Source organism: Hyla sarda, chromosome 1 (genome assembly GCF_029499605.1).
Source record: "Hyla sarda isolate aHylSar1 chromosome 1, aHylSar1.hap1, whole genome shotgun sequence".
In the NCBI taxonomy this organism is placed as follows: domain Eukaryota; kingdom Metazoa; phylum Chordata; class Amphibia; order Anura; family Hylidae; genus Hyla; species Hyla sarda.
Window position 1 is genome coordinate 259,333,570 of NC_079189.1, and position 20,540 is coordinate 259,354,109.

At 47.6% G+C, this 20,540-nt stretch overlaps 1 long non-coding RNA gene across 16 annotated transcripts in view; it reads left to right on the forward strand.

Annotated features, from left to right (window-relative positions):
* Positions 1 to 425: 425 nt before the first annotated feature.
* LOC130368026 (uncharacterized) overlaps positions 426 to 20,540 on the forward strand; it is a 107,720-nt gene continuing 87,605 nt past the window's right edge. For 14 of the 16 annotated variants that reach the window (XR_008892259.1, XR_008892257.1, XR_008892272.1 and 11 more), the window contains exons 1-2: positions 426 to 557; positions 11,749 to 11,821. This is a non-coding gene — a long non-coding RNA (uncharacterized LOC130368026). Of the gene's footprint in view, positions 558 to 1,041; positions 1,456 to 11,748; positions 11,822 to 20,540 lie in introns of those variants that run through there. The other 2 variants (XR_008892267.1, XR_008892268.1) reach the window with 2 other exon arrangements.

The following is a 20,540-nucleotide window of genomic DNA, read 5'->3' on the forward strand; positions in this document are numbered from 1 at the left end:
TGGCCCTTTAAATTTCAAGGCTCCGGCGTGCGCGCCCTAGGAGACGGGGACATGTGGGCAGGAGCTGAGATACAGTGGAGGAGGTGGCAGAGGAGCGTCGTAAGTGACGGGCCGGGATTCGCATGAGGGCGCGTCCCGCGATGCGAATCCCAGCCCCGCCGGGAGCAAGGACAAGCTGAAATAGCCCCTAGCCGCTGTGCCGGGATGGCTTCTGATAGGTATCAGTGATATCAGTGGCGAGTGGCAGTGATCGGAAATACAGAGGGTGTTCAGGTACGCCCTCTGTCCTTAATTACAACAGGTTAATATTTTGTCTTGTAAAATGTTAGATATCACAATGGAAGCCTAACAAATCCCATTAAAACTAACAATATAAAATCATACAGTGGCCTTACCAACTTTCTTTGTTAATCTTCCCTTATGACATCACACATGTGACATCATCAAGTGTTTGGAGCTATCTCTACCAGCCACTAGTACAGCTCAGGCCTTAGCTATCAGAGGGAGTGCACACAAAGAGCAGGAGATGAGGAAGAGGACAAGAGGACACAGGAGAGGTACATAGGGGGAGATTTATCAAAACCTGTCCAGAGGAAAAGTTGCTAAGTTGCCCATAGCAACCAATCAGATTGCTTCTTTCATTTTGCAGAGGCCTTGTTAAAAATGAAAGAAGCAATTTGATTGGTTGCTCTGGGCAACTCAGCAACTTTTCTTCTGGTCAGGTTTTGATAGATCGCCCCCAATAATCCTAAATATTGGTCAGAATGCATCTAGAGTTCTAGACTTGCTCTAGAAATGCTCTAGAAATGATGACTAGATCTATTGAATATAATGTGTCAAAATAATAATGTAAATTGTATTAAATCTAATTATTTAACTAGACACTTTGCTGATGTTCCCAAATGACCAAGTATATACTGTTTATTCAATTCTATTACACAAAGAGTTGGGGGGGTGGGGTGTAAGTACTGTGTGGGCATATTAAGTCTATGAAGGAGAATCATCAAAATCTGTGCAGAGAAAGAGTGGAGCAATTGCACATAGCAACCAATCAGATCGCTTCTTTCAGATTTCAGAAGCCTTTATTTTTAAATGAAAGAAGCAATCTTATTGGTTGCTACGGGCAACTGGTCAATTTTTCCTCTGCACTGGTTTTAATAAATGTGTGCCCGATACATATATGTAAAGGGGAAGAAATGTGCTGTTATTAAAAAAAATAACTTATATCCCTGTAGAGTTCTTCTCCCCCGTGGATCTGATCACCTAGTTTCCTCTCTGAGCGATAACCCTACTGTTGCCAGGCAACAGAGCACACACTCTCCCACAATCCCCCTTGCTTATAAGCACAGTGGAGACAAACCGCCATTAACTTCAGGAGACTGCAGGTGAACTGAGCATGTGTTACCCATCCATAGTGGGTCGTAACTAAGGGCAACAATTATCAAAACAATGCAGGTACATGGAGGATTAGTAATCTTATATCTCTCACTGAGATAGATAGATAGATAGATAGGCGATAGATAGATAGATAGATAGATAGATAGATAGGCGATAGATAGATAGATAGATAGATAGATAGATAGCTAGATAGGCGATAGATAGATAGATAGGACATAGATCAGTGTTTCCTGAACAGGTTGCCTCCAGCTGTTGCAAAACTACAACTCCCAGTATGCTGGGAGTTGTAGTTTTGCAACCGCTGGAGGCACCCTGGAAGGGAAACACTGAGATAGATAGGGAATAGATATAGGACATAGATCAATGTTTCCCAATCAGGGTGACTCCAGTATGCTGGAAGTTGTAGTTTTGCAACAGCTGGAGGCACCCTCTTCAGGAAACACTGATCTATCTATCTATCTATCTATCTGTCTGTCTACCTATCTATCTTTGTCAGTGTTTCCCAACCAAGGTGCCTCTAACTGTTACAAAACTACAACTCCCATCATGCCTGGACTGTCTGGGCATGCTGAGAGTAGTAGTTTTGCAAAATGTGGAAACCACAGTTTGGAGACCACTGCACAGTAGTCTCCATTCTGTGGTCCCCAAGATGTTGCAAAACTACAACTCCCGGCATGGGAGGCTACGGTAAAGATCACTCACCAAAGATGATCTTTACTATCGCCTGCAGTCTCCTCCACTGCTGCCACTCCTCTGGATTGTCCCTTGCTATCTGCCACTGCCTGCTGCCTGACGCCAGTAAGGCCCCGAACCTCCGAGACACTTTCCAAGACCCCGCCCCCCTGATCTGCCCAGACTTCCATGGGCGGGTAGAGCGTAGGGAATGACCGATATCATTTTTTAGGGCCAATACCGATAATCTGTGGAGGTTAGGGCCAATAGCCGATAATTTATACCAATGTTCCGGTATGTTATCGGCTATTTATCCCCCCCACGACACCGCTGCAGATCATTGATTTAAAGAGGGCGCTTTAAATCAATGAACTGCAGTGGCTTTTGCGGTGCCATACCCCGCTGCCGCCACCCGCTTCTATCCCCCTGCCTGTCCGGGGGTCCTCCTGAGTCCTATCACCGCCACCGCGACCACCCCCCCCCCACCGCCGCACCGCTCCACGCCACTACCACCCCACCGCACCACGACCACCCCCCACCGACCCACCGCACCGCACCCCATTGCCTCCCCAATCCCTGGTTTTATAATTACCTGTTCCCGGGGCCCGGGGTCCACTCTACATCTGGCTCCGGTGGCGTCCTCCTGAGCTGTCACTGTGCGCACTGACGGTGACATTGCGTCGCGTCACGTCACTCGTCATTGCGCACAGCGTAAAGCAGGACGCAGCAGGAGCCAGAAGTAGCATGCACCCCGGCTCCCAGGAACAGGTAATTATAAAATCGGGGATGGGGGGAGGCAATGGGGCCGGGGCGGTGCGGTGGGGGGTGCGACGCGGTGCGGCGGGTCGGTGGGGGATGCGGTCGCGGTGCGGGTGGTGCAGGGCATTATCGGATTATCGGCAAGGTAATTGCAGATACAAATAATGCCCAAAATCGTGATTATCGGCCGATAATATCGGCCAAACCGATAATCGGTCGATCCCTAGTAGAGCGGGGATTTGAACTTTATTCCCTCCCGCCCCCCTCCTGCCATTGGTCGATCAGTCCTGATTGACCAATGGTAGGTGATAGGAGGAGGTGGCACCCTGATCACCCTTATTTTCCAAGCCAACGGGTCATAAGAGACACGATTGACCTGGGAAAAACATAATACGCTGGTCAGAATTGAAACGGGAATCATGGTGATCACAGCAAGGGGTGCAGAGCAGTTTATATGGGGGACAGAAGGGGTGTAGGGGTTAATATAGAGGTGTACATGGGTGACAGAGGGATGTAGAGGGGTGACAGATGGGTGTAGAAGAGTGTGCATGGGTGACAGCGGGGTGTAGAGGAGTGTACGTGGGAAACAGATGGGTGTAGAGGGGTGTACATGGGTGACAGGAGGGCGTACATGGGTGACAGCAGGGTGTTAGGGGTGTAGTGGAGTGTACATGGGTGACAGAGGAGCATAGAGGAATGTACATGGGTAACAGAGGGGTGTAGATTGGTGTACATGGGTGACAGAATGGTGTTCATGGGTGATAGAGGGGTGTAAAGGAGTGTACATGGGAATTAGAGGGATGTAGAGGAGTGTACATGGGTGACAGGGGGTGTAGGAGGTGATAGAGGGGGTACATGGGTCACAGAGGGGTGTTGGGGTGTAGAGGAGTGTACATGAGTGACAGAGTACAGTAGAGGCATGTACATGGATAACAGAGGGGTGTACAGGAGTGTACATTAGTATTAGAGGGGTGTACATCGGTAACATAGGGGTTTAGAGAAGTGTACATGGGTAAGAGAGGGGTTAAGAGGGATGTTCATGGGTTACAGAGGGTGTAAAGGAATGTAAATAGTAGACAGAGGAGCATAGAGGAGTGTACATGGGAAACAGATGGGTGTAGAGGGGCGTACATGGGTGACAGAATGGTGTTCATGGGTGACAGAGGGGTGTACAGGAGTGTACTTGGGAGACAGGGATGTAGAGGAGTGTACATTGGTATTCGAGGGGTGTGCATCGGTGACAGAGGGGATGTAGAGGAGTGTACATGGCTGACAGTGAAGCATAGAGGAGTGTACATGGGTAACAGAGGGGTGTAGAGGAGTGTACATGGGTATTAGAGGGGTGTACATCGGTGACAGAGGGGTGTAGAGGAGTATACATGGGTAACAGAGAGGTGTAGAGGGATGTTCATGGGTTACAGAGGGTGTAGAGGAATGTACATGGGTGACAGAGGAGCATAGAGGGGTGTACATGGGAAACAGATGGGTGTAGAGGGGTGTAAAGGGGTGTACATGGGTGACAGAATGGTGTTCATGGGTGACAGAGGGGTGTACAGGAGTGTACATTGGAGACATTGGGATGTAGAGGAGTGTACATTGGTATTAGAGGGGTGTGCATCGGTGACAGAGGGGATGTAGAGGAGTGTACATGGCTGACAGTTAAGCGTAGAGGAGTGTACATGGGTAACAGAGGGGTGTAGAGGAGCGTACATTGGTATTAGAGGGGTGTACATCGGTGACAGAGGGGTTTGGAGGAGCGTACATGGGTGACAGAGGAGCATAGAGGAGTGTACATGGGTAACAGAGGGGTGTAGAGGGATGTTCATGGGTTACAGAGGGGATGTAGAGAAGTGTATATGGCTGACAGTGAAGCATAGAGGAGTGTACATGGGTAACAGATGGTGTAGAGGAGTGTACATGGGTATTAGAGGGGTGTGCATGGGTGACAGAGGGGTGTACAGGAGTGTACATGGGTGACACATGGATAACAGAGGAGCATAGAGAAGTGTACTTGAGTAACAGAGGGTTGTAGAGGGATGTTCATGGGTTACACAGGGTGTAGAGGAATGTACATGGGTGACAGAGGAGTGTAGAGGAGTGTACATGGGTAACAGAGGGGTGTAGAGGAGCGTACATGGATATTAGAGGGTTGTACACGAGTTACAGAGGGATATAGAGGAGTGTACATGGGTGACAGGGGGTGTAGGAGGTGATAGAGGGGGGTACATGGGTCACAGAGGGGTGTTGGGGTGTAGAGGAGTGTACATGGGTGACAGTACTGTAGAGCAGTGTACATGGATAACAGAGGGGTGTAGAGGAATGTACATTGGTATAAGAGGGGAGTACATCGGTGACAGAGGGGTTTGGAGGAGTGTGCATGGGTGACAGAGGAGCATAGAGGAGTGTACATGGGTATTAGAGGGGTGTACATGGGTGACAGAGGGGTGTACAGGAGTGTACATGGGGACACATGGATAACAGAGGAGCATAGATGTCAGGATTCGGCAGGCTGGAGGTGGATCCTCTGTGTCAGAGAGGGATTGGTGTGGACCGTGCCGGCGGACCGGTTCTAAGTTGCTACTGGTATTCACCAGAGCCCGCCGCAAAGCGGGATGGTCTTGCAGCGGCGGTAGCAACCAGGTCGTATCCACCGGCAACGGCTCAACCTCTCTGACTGCTGAGATAGGCGCGGTACAAGGGATTAGGCAAGAGCAAGGTCGGACGTAGCAGAAGGTCAGGGCAGGCAGCAAGGATCGTAGTCAGGGGCAATGGCAAGAGGTCTGGAACACTGGCTTGGGATACACAAGGAACGCTTTCACTGGCACAATGGCAACAAGATCCGGCCAGGAAGGGAAGGGGAAGTGAGGTTATATAGACAGGGAGCAGGTGGAAGCTAATCAGACTGATTGGGCCAGACACCAATCATTGGTGCACTGGCCCTTTAAATCTTAAAGAGCCGGCGCGCGCGCCCTAGGGAGCGAGGCCGCGCGCGCCGGGACAGCACAGACGGGGAACGAGTCAGGTAAGCGGGCCGGGATGCGAATCGCGAGCGGGCGCGTCCCGCATCGCGGATCGCATCACTGCTAGGGACATTATCGCAGCGCTCCCGGAGACCCTTTAACCGAGAAGACATCTGAGGACCCGGAGACAGGAGTAGGAGAAACAACCTTGGGAGAGAAGCGGTTAAGGATTAGTGGTTTAAGGAGAGAGACATGAAAAGCGTTAGGAATACGGAGAGAAGGGGGAAGAAGGAGTTTGTAGGAGACAGGATTGATTTGGCACTTGATTTTAAAGGGTCCAAGATAACGTGGTCCCAGTTTATAACTGGGGACACGGAAGCGGATATACTTGGCGAAGAGCCACACTTTGTCTCCAGGAACAAAGACAGGAGGAGTTCTTCTTTTTTTGTCGGCATGCTTCTTCATCCGGGATGAGGCCTGTATAAGGGATTTTTGAGTCTCTTTCCAGATGGTGGAGAAGTCCCGGGTAACCTCATCAACAGCGGGCAAACCAGAAGGCGTGGGAGTGGGGAGGGGGGGAAGAGGGTGAAGCTTGGCACGGGGCAGAGTGTTACCAGGACGGGGGCTATAAGGAGGAGACACAGCATAGTCCTGATAGGCCTTGGGGAGACCAGGTATAGGAGGAGACACTGAGGTTTGACTGACGGGACTGGGAGCAGACGTGAGGCATTTTTTGTGGCAAGAAGCACCCCAGCTCTTGATCTCCCCGGTGGTCCAGTCAAGGGTAGGAGAGTGGCGTTGGAGCCATGGCAGACCGAGGAGGACTTCAGAGGTGCAGTTGGGCAAAACACAAAGTTAAATTTTTTCGTGATGCAGTCCAATGCTCATGAGCAGGGGTTCTGTGCGGTAACGCACAGTGCAGTCCAATTTTACTCCGTTGACCGAGGAAATGTAGAGCGGCTTGGCGAGACGGGTCACAGGGATGTTGAACTTATTAACAAAAGAGGCCAAAATAAAATTTCCCGCAGAACCAGAGTCCAAGAAGGCCACAGCTGAGAAGGAGGAGTTGGCAGAAGGAGAAATCCGTACGGGCACAGTGAGACGTGGAGAAGCAGACTTCAGGCCTAGAGACGCCACACCCACGTGAGCTGGGTGCGTACATGCGTTTCCCAGAAGTGGAGGACGAATAGGGCAATCCACCAAGAAATGTTTGGTACTAGCGCAGTACAGACATAAATTTTTATCTCTGCGGCCAGTCCTCTCTTCATGGGTCAGGCGAGACCGATCCACTTGCATAGCCTCCTCGGCGGGAGGCACAGGGGTAGATTGCAAAGGATACTGTGAGAGAGGTGCCCAGAGATCAAGGTCTTTTCCCTGGCGGAGCTCTTGGTGTCTTTCAGAAAAACGCATGTCAATGCGGGTGGCCAAATGGATAAGTTCATGCAGGTTGGCAGGAATTTCTCGTGCGGCCAGCACATCTTTGATGTTACTGGATAGGCCTTTTTTAAAGGTCGCGCAGAGGGCCTCGTTGTTCCAAGATAATTCAGAGGCGAGGGTACGAAATTGGATGGCGTATTCGCCTACAGAAGAATTTCCCTGAACCAGGTTCAGCAAGGCAGTTTCGGCAGAAGAAGCTTGGGCTGGTTCCTTGAAGACACTGCGAACCTCAGCGAAGAAGGACTGTACAGTGGCGGTGACAGGATCATCGCGGTCCCAGAGCGGTGTGGCCCATGACAGGGCCTTCCCAGACAGGAGACTAACCACGAAAGCCACCTTCGACCGTTCTGTAGGAAATTGGTGCGACAACATCTCCAAATGTAGGGAACATTGTTACAGGAAACCACGGCAGAGTCTAGAGTCCCCATCAAATTTTTCCGGCAGGGACAAGCAGAGGTTAGGAGCGGCCGCTCGCTGCGGAGGAGGTGCAGGAGCCGGCGGAGGAGATGGTTGCTGCTGTAGCTGTGACTGAAGTTGCTGTAGCATGGCGGTCAAGTGCGACAGCTGGTGACCTTGTTGGGCGAGCAGTCGGGATTGCTGGGCGACCACCGTGGATATGTCAGCGAGACTTGGCAGCGGCACCTCAGCGGGATCCATGGCCGGATCTACTGTCAGGATTCGGCAGGCTGGAGGTGGATCCTCTGTGTCAGAGAGGGATTGGCGTGGACCGTGCTGGCGGACCGGTTCTAAGTTGCTACTGGTATTCACCAGAGCCCGCCTCAAAGCGGGATGGTCTTGCAGCGGCAGTAGCAACCAGGTCGTATCCACCGGCAACGGCTCAACCTCTCTGACTGCTGAGATAGGCGCGGTACAAGGGATTAGGCAAGAGCAAGGTCGGACGTAGCAGAAGGTCAGGGCAGGCAGCAAGGATCGTAGTCAGGGGCAACGGCAAGAGGTCTGGAACACTGGTTTGGGATACACAAGGAACACTTTCACTGGCACAATGGCAACAAGATCCGGCCAGGAAGGGAAGGGGAAGTGAGGTTATATAGACAGGGAGCAGGTGGAAGCTAATCAGACTGATTGGGCCATACACCAATCATTGGTGCACTGGCCCTTTAAATCTTAAAGAGCCGGCGCGCGCGCGCCCTAGGGAGCGGGGCCGCGCGCGCCGGGACAGCACAGACGGGGAACGAGTCAGGTAAGCGGGCCGGGATGCGAATCGCGAGCGGACGCGTCCCGCATCGCGGATCGCATCACGGCTAGGGACATTATCGCAGCGCTCCCGGTCAGCGGGTCTGACCGGGGCGCTGCGAACAGGAGAACGCTGCGAACGCTCCGGGGAGGAGCGGGGACCCGGAGCGCTCGGCGTAACAGTACCCCCCCCCCCCCCTTGGGTCTCCCCCTCTTTTTGGAACCTGAAAATTTGTGAATTAGGTCCTTGTCGAGAATGTTATCCTCGGGTTCCCATGACCTCTCCTCAGGGCCGCAATTCTCCCAATCTACAAGAATTTTTTTTTTACCTCTGACCGTCTTAGACGCGAGAATTCCTTTAACCGAGAAGACATCTGAGGACCCGGAGACAGAAGTAGGAGCAACAACCTTGAGAGAGAAGCGGTTAAGGATTAGCGGTTTAAGGAGAGAGACATGAAAAGCGTTAGGAATACGGAGAGAAGGGGGAAGAAGGAGTTTGTAGGAGACAGGATTGATTTGGCACTTGATTTTAAAGGGTCCAAGATAACGTGGTCCTAGTTTATAACTGGGAAAACGGAAGCGGATATACTTGGCGGAGAGCCACACTTTGTCTCCAGGAACAAAGACAGGAGGAGTTCTTCTTTTTTTGTCGGCATGCTTCTTCATCCGGGATGAGGCCTGTATGAGGGATTTTTGAGTCTCTTTCCAGATGGTGGAGAAGTCCCGGGTAACCTCATCAACAGCGGGCAAACCAGAAGGCGTGGGAGTGGGGAGGGGGGGAAGAGGGTGAAGCTTGGCACGGGGCAGAGTGTTACCAGGACGGGGGCTATGAGGAAGAGACACAGCATAGTCCTGATAGGCCTTGGGGAGACCAGGTATAGGAGGAGACACTGAGGTTTGACTGACGGGACTGGGAGCAGACGTAAGGCATTTTTTGTGGCAAGAAGCACCCCAGCTCTTGATCACCCCGGTGGTCCAGTCAAGGGTAGGAGAGTGGCGTTGGAGCCATGGCAGACCGAGGAGGACTTCAGAGGTGCAGTTGGGCAAAACAAAAAGTTAAATTTTTTCGTGATGCAGTCCAATGCTCATGATGGCAACAAGATCCGGCCAGGAAGGGAAGGGGAAGTGAGGTTATATCGACAGGGAGCAGGTGGAAGCTAATCAGACTGATTGGGCCAGACACCAATCATTGGTGAACTGGGCCTTTAAATCTTAAAGAGCCGGCGCGCGCGCGCCCTAGGGAGCGGGGCCGCGCGCACCGGGACAGCACAGACGGAGAACGAGTCTGGTAAGCGGCCGGAATGCGAATCGCGAGCGGGCGCGTCCCGCATCGCGGATCGCATCACGGCTAGGGACATTATCGCAGCGCTCCCAGTCAGCGGGTCTGACCGGGGAGCTGCGAACAGGAGAACGCTGTGAGCGTAACAATAGAGAAGTGTACTTGAGTAACAGAGGGTTGTAGAGGGATGTTCATGGGTTACACAGGGTGTAGAGGAATGTACATGGGTGACAGAGGAGCATAGAGGACTGTACATGGGCGACAGAGGGGTGTTGAGGGATTTTCATGGGTTACAGAGGGGATGTAGAGGAGTGTACATGGCTGACAGTGAAGCGTAGAGGAGTGTACATGGGTATTAGAGGGGTGTAAATGGGTGACACACGGGTGTAGAGGAGTGTACATGGGTGACAGTGGAGCGTAGAGGAGTGTACATGGGTAACTGAGGGATGTTGAGGGATGTACATGGGTGATAAAGGGTGTAGAGGAATGTACATGGGTGGCAGAGGAGTGTAGAGGAGTGTACATGAGTGGTAGATTAGTGTACAAGGGTGATAGAGGGGTGTAGAAGTGTGAACATGGGTGACAGAGTGGCATAGGGGGTGACAGAGGGGTGTACATGGGTGACAGAGGGGTGTAGGGGTGGAAGAGTGGTGTACATGGGTGACAACGGAGTGTAGAAGGGTGACAGATGGGTGCAGAAGAGTGCACATGGGTTATAGATGGGTGTAGAGGAATGTACATGGGTGACAGAGGGGTTTAGAGGAGTGTACATGGGTGACAGAGTGGTGTACATGGGTGTTGGAGGGGTGTTCATGCATGAAAGAGGGGTGTAGAAGAAAGTACATAGGTGACAGAGGGGTGAAGAAGGGTTTACATGGGTGACAGGGGGTCAAAGGGGGTGACAGCGGGGTGTAGAAGAGTGTACATAAGTCACAGTGGAGCGTAGATAAGTGTACATGGGTAACTGAGGCGTAGATTGGTGGGTGGTCAGAGGGGGGGGTGGACCTTGGTGACAGAGGGGTGTAAGAGGTAATAGAGGCATGTACATGGGTGACAGAGGAGTGTACATGGGTGACAAAGGGGTGTGTTTGGGTGACAGAGGGGTGTAGAGGGGTTTGCATGGGTGACAAAGCAATGTAGAGGAGTGTACATGTGTGACAGGGGGTTATAGAGGGTGACAAGTAGACAAAAGTGACAAGGTGATAACAGAGGGGTGGACAGGGGTGACAAAGGGACAGAATGGTGAATACATGGTGGACATGCGTGACAAGGATGTGGTCAGAGGGGTGGACAATGGGGGGTGAACATGGGTGACGGGGTTGGAGAGGGGTGACAGAGGGGTAGATAGGTGGGAGGTCAAGGTTCACATGGATTACAGGTGGGTGGATATGGAAGACAGTGGGTGAACAGGGGTTATAGGGGGTCAGACGGTGGACAGGGGTGACAGAGAGTGGTGGACAGGGGTGACAAAGGGACAGAGGGGTGAATAGGGGGTGGACATTGGTGACAGAGGGGTAGACTGGGGGTGGTTAGAGGGTAGGGTTGAACATCGATGACAGGGGGATGGACAGGGTTGACAGAGGGGTGACCATGGTGAACATGGATGACAGGGGTGGACACGGGAGAAATGGGCGGTGGATATAGGAGACGGGGAGAAGTGAACAGGGGTGACAGGGGGGTGGACAAGGATGGAAAGGGGGATAAAATAGGGGGGACAGAGGGACAGAGGGGTAAAACATTTAATAAAATAATTCAACCACCCCTTTTAAAATTAAAAGGCATACATTCCCATTACATGATGAACTGTGATATATATTATAAAAAAATTTGATAAAACTATAAATAAATAAATAAATATAAAAAATATACATTATATTTTAAGTTAAAATAATGAACTAGATCCTTATGTGTTTCATCTTTTTTTGTTCCTTTTTCATGTGCAGTTTCATAATCCCTGAGATAAGTAGTTCTGGCCCTAGAGTGTTATATATATTAGTGTCTGTAGCATGTATTAGGAACATGTTATCATACCTTTGTCTTTCTTTACAGGTGATTGATGCCCCGTGAGAAGGTGAACGTGACATAAACCCTCGTCAGCTGCAAAAAAGGAACCGCGAGACAGGTAATTAATATTTATATTAATTACTGATAACAATCAGGCTAGATGTACTATCTAGACCTGCAGAGATGTTATAGTCTCTCCCTTCTACATGAAGATATATGTGTTGTTAATAAGTATATTGTCTATGGACAGCTTCTTATATAACACAACCATATCTCAGGTACAGAGAGTAGGAACATTTATGATCCTTATTCTCTGTTTTATTTCATTTGTAGGAATCCCCTTTTTCAATATTTAATAGAATAGACTAAACTGACTGCAGAGTTTACAAGTTTATGTTAGACCTGTGTTTCCCAACCTTTTTCGGCTCAAGGCACCCCTTGGAAAAAAAAAATTCCACTGGGCACCCCTACCAAAGTTGATAAGCCAAAAAACAAAAGGGGAAAAGCCGCAATGCACAATATGGGGTGTAGAGGAGTGTACACGGGTGGCAGAGGGGTGTAGAGGAGTGTACATGGGTGACATAGGGGTGCAGAGGAGTGTACATGGGTGATAGAGGTGTGTAGAGGAATGTACATGGGTGGCAGAGGGGTGTAGAGGAGTGTACATGGGAGGCAGAGGGGTGTAGAGGAATGTACATGGATGAAAGGGAGGTGTAGGGGGTGATAGAGGTGTGTACATGGGTGACAGAGGGGTGTTGGGGGTTTAGAGGAGTGTACATGGGTGACAGAGAAGCATAGAGAAGTGTACATGGGTAATAGAGGGGTGTAGGAGGGTGAACATGGGTGGCAGGGGTGCGTAGAGCAGTGTACATGGGTGACAGGAGCATAGAGGAGTTTACATTGGTAACAGAGGCGTATAGAGGAGTGTACATGGGTGGCAAAGGGGTGTAGAGGAGTGTACAAGGGTGAAAGAGGGAAGGAGAGGAGTATACATGGGTTATAGCTGGGTGTACATGTGGGACAGTGGGGTGTAGAGGAGTGTACATGGGTGACAGCTAACTCATAGACTACCAGACAGGGTAGCCCAAAAAAAACCCTTTATTTCCCATATATCAAGAAAATGTGAATTTAAAAGTGCAATCTTTATTGAATTCGGGTCGCACTTAATGGTGTTTTAAAAATATATAGAGCACCATATCGTCCTACTTGTTAGATTCTATATATATATAAATTGGACCAACTGGTCTATGGATTGAATAAACACTGGAGCGGAGAAGAGGTGCCTGCAGATCACCTGCATTCAGCGCTATTGTAGGACAATGGAGCTCAAAGTTAAAAACTTAACATGGCTCCCCTCGACATGTTTCACTGCCTCAGCAGCGTTATCAAGAGGTAGATAGGCACTGAGTTAAAAAACGCCGTGCAGGGGGTTATAATACCTCCCTTAATGATGTCACAGGATGTCGGGATTCACACATAATCAATTCTCCACCAATGCCTCTCATGTATTAAGAAGTGACACTTAAATCGACCAATCCACGTCTCTGTATTGGATCAGCCAATCTCTGTTTATATTTCCTGTGCCCAATCGCAATTCCGGAGCCTTGACTGGCACGTACATCGGCGAATCCCCATAGGGTAAGTCGCCGATGACGTGCTGCGCCAGAATCTCATGCGCGAGGTGATAGAACGAAGGAGCCGGATTCGACTCATCTGCGCATGCTCCGTTCTCCGACGGCTAACAGTAAACTTCCGGTTGCGCGTCTCGATCTGCGCGAGAACTTAGAAATCCTTCATGTGCGCGGGAGAGATGCGCGAGAACATAGAGAATTTAGTGAAAACTCATGTCTATTGATTGGTATAGACTTTCAATTCAACAGACTCAATGGACTGAATTGTATATATTGTTATGCATATTGTGGATTTGTTCGGCAAACGGAATAAATTGGAAAGGTTTATCCTGATCTCATCTATGTAAATAAATATGATGAGATTCTGGTAATTCAAGCTAACTGAGTCAGTAGACTAATAAAAAGGGGAGGAGAATTCGATAATGAAAATTTGCATCCCAGAGCAAGTGTGATAGCTGTGACACCAATAAAAGGCTTAAATGCGACACTCACGTAGTAGGTATATGAAATACCATAATTATAGGTTGTTATGAATAGTATTTATTTTATTTAAGGCAGGTAAACTTAATTAGATAAATGGGCTGAAGGTGAACCCTTCATTCAGGCCCAAAGGAGACATAGATTTCAGTCGGTAAATCCACTTAGCTTCTTCTTGTAGAAGCTTTTTATCCAGATTGCCACGTCTTGGTCCTAAGCGTGGTCTGGCCAAGCCAAAAAATCTCAAACAGGACCAGTTTCCCCCATGGTGGGACCAAAAATGTCTTGCTAGAGGTGTATCTGCTCTAGTTCGTATCGTGCTTATATGCTGAGAAATCCTTCTTCTGAACTGTTGAGTGGTTTTTCCTACATAAATCATAGGGCATCCACATTGAGCTATATAGACAATACCGGAGGTTTGACAATTGATAAATTCCCTGATCACATATCTTCGTCCATCAATGGGATTCGTAAAGTCCTTTGTTTTGGGAACTCTCTGACAAAAGGAGCAACTTCCACACGGATAGGAACCAATAATGGTGGACCTCAACCACGTTTCTTCCACATGGTCAGAGAAGTGGCTCTTTACTAGGTGCTCTCTAATGTTTCTCCCTCGTCTGAACGTGACAGACGGATAGTCGGTAAGTACTTCTCTCAAATTGCAATCTGCCATCAAAATGGGCCAATATTTCCGCAAAACGTCCATTACCCGGCGATTATTTTGATCAAAGGTACCTATACATCTCACAATCTTCTGCCCCGGTACTGTCATAGATCTTTTGTTAGTGGTGAGTAATTCATTTCTCGGAGTGTCCCTAGCTCGGGCAAAAGCCCTATGTAGGACTTTCTTTGGATATCCTCGGGATATAAATCTCTGATATAGCAATTTGCTCTCTGCCAAAAAGGCTTCATTAGATGAGCAATTGCGTCTCGCTCGCAAGTATTGCCCGACTGGAATGCCTCTCTTTAGAGCTACCGGATGATGACTTCTCCATTGTAGGAAACTATTGGTGGAAGTCGGTTTCCTAAATATCCTTGTATGAATACTGCCACTCGGGTCCAGAGTGATTTTTAGATCCAAGAAGTTAAGAGTGTTTTCATGTATTTCGTGTGTAAAGTGCATACCTATATTGTTTTGATTGAGTGCCGTGACAAACTCATTGAATAAGGTGATAGTGCCATCCCAAAATAATAAAATATCATCAATAAATCTACCCCAAAATAAAACGTGACTAGTGTACTTGTGTAAGGTGTCAGAAAAAACTATAGTGTCCTCCCACCACCCTAGAAAGAGATTAGCGAAATTAGGTGCACAAGTAGTGCCCATAGCGGTGCCTTTACATTGTAAATAAAAGTGGCCATCAAATAAAAAATAATTGTGAGTGAGAAGGAAATGAAGTAAACATAAAACAAATTCATTGTGACTGGTGTATTGTGTGCCTCTTGTGGATAAAAAGTGTCGAACTGCCTCCAAGCCTAAATCATACTTTATATTAGTGTATAGCGCCTCAACATCGAGGCTTGCTATAAGGGTTTGGGGCGGAAAAGAAATTTCCTGGAGTCGAGTGACAGCATCTCCTGTATCTTTGATGTACGAAGGGAGGGCCACCACAAAGGGGGCCAGGATCTGGTCCACATACACACTTATCCCCTCTGTCAAATTTTCATTCCCTGAAACGATAGGTCGTCCAGGGATAGGGGTTTTCTGTTTATGTACCTTCGGTAGTGCGTATAGAGTAGCTATGGTTGGTTTAGGGTTAAACATAACCCGGAATTCATCCTCTGTTATCAAACAGTTTGTCTTAGCATCTGTCAAGATGGTTTTGAGCTCCGTCACATACACCTCAGTGGGATTGTTGTCTAATTTCTTATAGGTGGAAGGGTCCTTTATTAGTCTCAATACCATATTCTTGTAATCAATCTTATTCATAATTACGACATTTCCTCCTTTGTCAGAGGGTTTTATGATAATTTGCTGATTTTGCTCCAATTCTTTCAAAGCCTTGGACTCCGCCACTGTAAAATTCCGAGATCTACTGGAATTCTTGATTTTCCCTAAGTCATTCGTAACCATATCCACAAAGGTTTGTATGTTTCCATATTGGCTAAGGGGTGGTGTGGTCCTGGACTTTGGTCTTAAATCCGAAAAGGGTGGCTCCATCCTTCTGACTCCTGTGTCATTCTCCTCTAGAAGATCTACAAGATCCAACATAGCTCTTTCATCACGCTCCCTATTTGTAGACAGATTAGATTCTCTGTTCTTATGCATCTTATGGAGGGCTAATTTTCTAGCGAAGAGGTTTATGTCTTTGATCCAGGTGAAGGAGTCATAGGAAGGTGTTGGGACATATGATAGACCTTTCTTTAAGATATCAGTCTGAGAGGATGTTAATTCATGGGAAGACAGGTTAATAACCTGCATTTCATCCCTTTTTATCTCGACTGGGAGGGATAAGCCCATTTCTCCCGGTCTCGAAGTTGGACTCCTCCACCTAAAAAAGTTGCTGGTGTTGGTAAATTTAGTGTTCCAGTAGTCATCATTGGGACAGCTGTGGTCACCACTGGCTGTTGGGCTAAAGGCGCAGAATGAGTAGAGGAGGAGAAGGCAGGCACAGGGGGAGAAACCCCCATCATATTTATCCCTTCTGGATTTCCTTGAGTTGTGCCAGGATAGCATGTCGATTGGGGATGTACTCCCATCACATTTGTCCCATCTGGATTTCTTTGGGAGGGTCCAGGATGGCATATTACTTGGGGGTGAGTTCCTGCACTGTGGAACTGGTTCACAGAGTGATTTCCCTGGGTGGATCCTTGAGCGTATGCTGTGGTGCCCTTTTGGTAGGGACGTCTGTTAGGATTTCTACGTTTGTTTTTGTATTTAGGTTTCGTTGTCGGATTAAATGCTCGTATGGGCACGTTTGAGGTCTCGTCAGATTCAGATATCTCAGACTCCGAAATATCTGTATATTGGTTGATATAATTGTTTTGTGGTCTTTTGATGTAAATTTGACCAGTATCAAAGTCTCTCCTGTCTCTAATATATTTATTATGTTTCCTTTCTTTAATATCTGATTGAAAATTTTCTTGAGCATACGCTCAAGGATCCACCCAGGGAAATCACTCTGTGAACCAGTTCCACAGTGCAGGAACTCACCCCCAAGTAATATGCCATCCTGGACCCTCCCAAAGAAATCCAGATGGGACAAATGTGATGGGAGTACATCCCCAATCGACATGCTATCCTGGCACAACTCAAGGAAATCCAGAAGGGATAAATATGATGGGGGTTTCTCCCCCTGTGCCTGCCTTCTCCTCCTCTACTCATTCTGCGCCTTTAGCCCAACAGCCAGTGGTGACCACAGCTGTCCCAATGATGACTACTGGAACACTAAATTTACCAACACCAGCAACTTTTTTAGGTGGAGGAGTCCAACTTCGAGACCGGGAGAAATGGGCTTATCCCTCCCAGTCGAGATAAAAAGGGATGAAATGCAGGTTATTAACCTGTCTTCCCATGAATTAACATCCTCTCAGACTGATATCTTAAAGAAAGGTCTATCATATGTCCCAACACCTTCCTATGACTCCTTCACCTGGATCAAAGACATAAACCTCTTCGCTAGAAAATTAGCCCTCCATAAGATGCATAAGAACAGAGAATCTAATCTGTCTACAAATAGGGAGCGTGATGAAAGAGCTATGTTGGATCTTGTAGATCTTCTAGAGGAGAATGACACAGGAGTCAGAAGGATGGAGCCACCCTTTTCGGATTTAAGACCAAAGTCCAGGACCACACCACCCCTTAGCCAATATGGAAACATACAAACCTTTGTGGATATGGTTACGAATGACTTAGGGAAAATCAAGAATTCCAGTAGATCTCGGAATTTTACAGTGGCGGAGTCCAAGGCTTTGAAAGAATTGGAGCAAAATCAGCAAATTATCATAAAACCCTCTGACAAAGGAGGAAATGTCGTAATTATGAATAAGATTGATTACAAGAATATGGTATTGAGACTAATAAAGGACCCTTCCACCTATAAGAAATTAGACAACAATCCCACTGAGGTGTATGTGACGGAGCTCAAAACCATCTTGACAGATGCTAAGACAAACTGTTTGATAACAGAGGATGAATTCCGGGTTATGTTTAACCCTAAACCAACCATAGCTACTCTATACGCACTACCGAAGGTACATAAACAGAAAACCCCTATCCCTGGACGACCTATCGTTTCAGGGAATGAAAATTTGACAGAGGGGATAAGTGTGTATGTGGACCAGATCCTGGCCCCCTTTGTGGTGGCCCTCCCTTCGTACATCAAAGATACAGGAGATGCTGTCACTCGACTCCAGGAAATTTCTTTTCCGCCCCAAACCCTTATAGCAAGCCTCGATGTTGAGGCGCTATACACTAATATAAAGTATGATTTAGGCTTGGAGGCAGTTCGACACTTTTTATCCACAAGAGGCACACAATACACCAGTCACAATGAATTTGTTTTATGTTTACTTCATTTCCTTCTCACTCACAATTATTTTTTATTTGATGGCCACTTTTATTTACAATGTAAAGGCACCGCTATGGGCACTACTTGTGCACCTAATTTCGCTAATCTCTTTCTAGGGTGGTGGGAGGACACTATAGTTTTTTCTGACACCTTACACAAGTACACTAGTCACGTTTTATTTTGGGGTAGATTTATTGATGATATTTTATTATTTTGGGATGGCACTATCACCTTATTCAATGAGTTTGTCACGGCACTCAATCAAAACAATATAGGTATGCACTTTACACACGAAATACATGAAAACACTCTTAACTTCTTGGATCTAAAAATCACTCTGGACCCGAGTGGCAGTATTCATACAAGGATATTTAGGAAACCGACTTCCACCAATAGTTTCCTACAATGGAGAAGTCATCATCCGGTAGCTCTAAAGAGAGGCATTCCAGTCGGGCAATACTTGCGAGCGAGACGCAATTGCTCATCTAATGAAGCCTTTTTGGCAGAGAGCAAATTGCTATATCAGAGATTTATATCCCGAGGATATCCAAAGAAAGTCCTACATAGGGCTTTTGCCCGAGCTAGGGACACTCCGAGAAATGAATTACTCACCACTAACAAAAGATCTATGACAGTACCGGGGCAGAAGATTGTGAGATGTATAGGTACCTTTGATCAAAATAATCGCCGGGTAATGGACGTTTTGCGGAAATATTGGCCCATTTTGATGGCAGATTGCAATTTGAGAGAAGTACTTACCGACTATCCGTCTGTCACGTTCAGACAAGGGAGAAACATTAGAGAGCACCTAGTAAAGAGCCACTTCTCTGACCATGTGGAAGAAACGTGGTTGAGGTCCACCATTATTGGTTCCTATCCGTGTGGAAGTTGCTCCTTTTGTCAGAGAGTTCCCAAAACAAAGGACTTTACGAATCCCATTGATGGACGAAGATATGTGATCAGGGAATTTATCAATTGTCAAACCTCCGGTATTGTCTATATAGCTCAATGTGGATGCCCTATGATTTATGTAGGAAAAACCACTCAACAGTTCAGAAGAAGGATTTCTCAGCATATAAGCACGATACGAACTAGAGCAGATACACCTCTAGCAAGACATTTTTGGTCCCACCATGGGGGAAACTGGTCCTGTTTGAGATTTTTTGGCTTGGCCAGACCACGCTTAGGACCAAGACGTGGCAATCTGGATAAAAAGCTTCTACAAGAAGAAGCTAAGTGGATTTACCGACTGAAATCTATGTCTCCTTTGGGCCTGAATGAAGGGTTCACCTTCAGCCCATTTATCTAATTAAGTTTACCTGCCTTAAATAAAATAAATACTATTCATAACAACCTATAATTATGGTATTTCATATACCTACTACGTGAGTGTCGCATTTAAGCCTTTTATTGGTGTCACAGCTATCACACTTGCTCTGGGATGCAAATTTTCATTATCGAATTCTCCTCCCCTTTTTATTAGTCTACTGACTCAGTTAGCTTGAATTACCAGAATCTCATCATATTTATTTACATAGATGAGATCAGGATAAACCTTTCCAATTTATTCCGTTTGCCGAACAAATCCACAATATGCATAACAATATATACAATTCAGTCCATTGAGTCTGTTGAATTGAAAGTCTATACCAATCAATAGACATGAGTTTTCACTAAATTCTCTATGTTCTCGCGCATCTCTCCCGCGCACATGAAGGATTTCTAAGTTCTCGCGCAGATCGAGACGCGCAACCGGAAGTTTACTGTTAGCCGTCGGAGAACGGAGCATGCGCAGATGAGTCGAATCCGGCTCCTTCGTTCTATCACCTCGCGCATGAGATTCTGGCGCAGCACGTCATCGGCGACTTACCCTATGGGGATTCGCCGATGTACGTGCCAGTCAAGGCTCCGGAATTGCGATTGGGCACAGGAAATATAAACAGAGATTGGCTGATCCAATACAGAGACGTGGATTGGTCGATTTAAGTGTCACTTCTTAATACATGAGAGGCATTGGTGGAGAATTGATTATGTGTGAATCCCGACATCCTGTGACATCATTAAGGGAGGTATTATAACCCCCTGCACGGCGTTTTTTAACTCAGTGCCTATCTACCTCTTGATAACGCTGCTGAGGCAGTGAAACATGTCGAGGGGGGCCATGTTAAGTTTTTAACTTTGAGCTCCATTGTCCTACAATAGCGCTGAATGCAGGTGA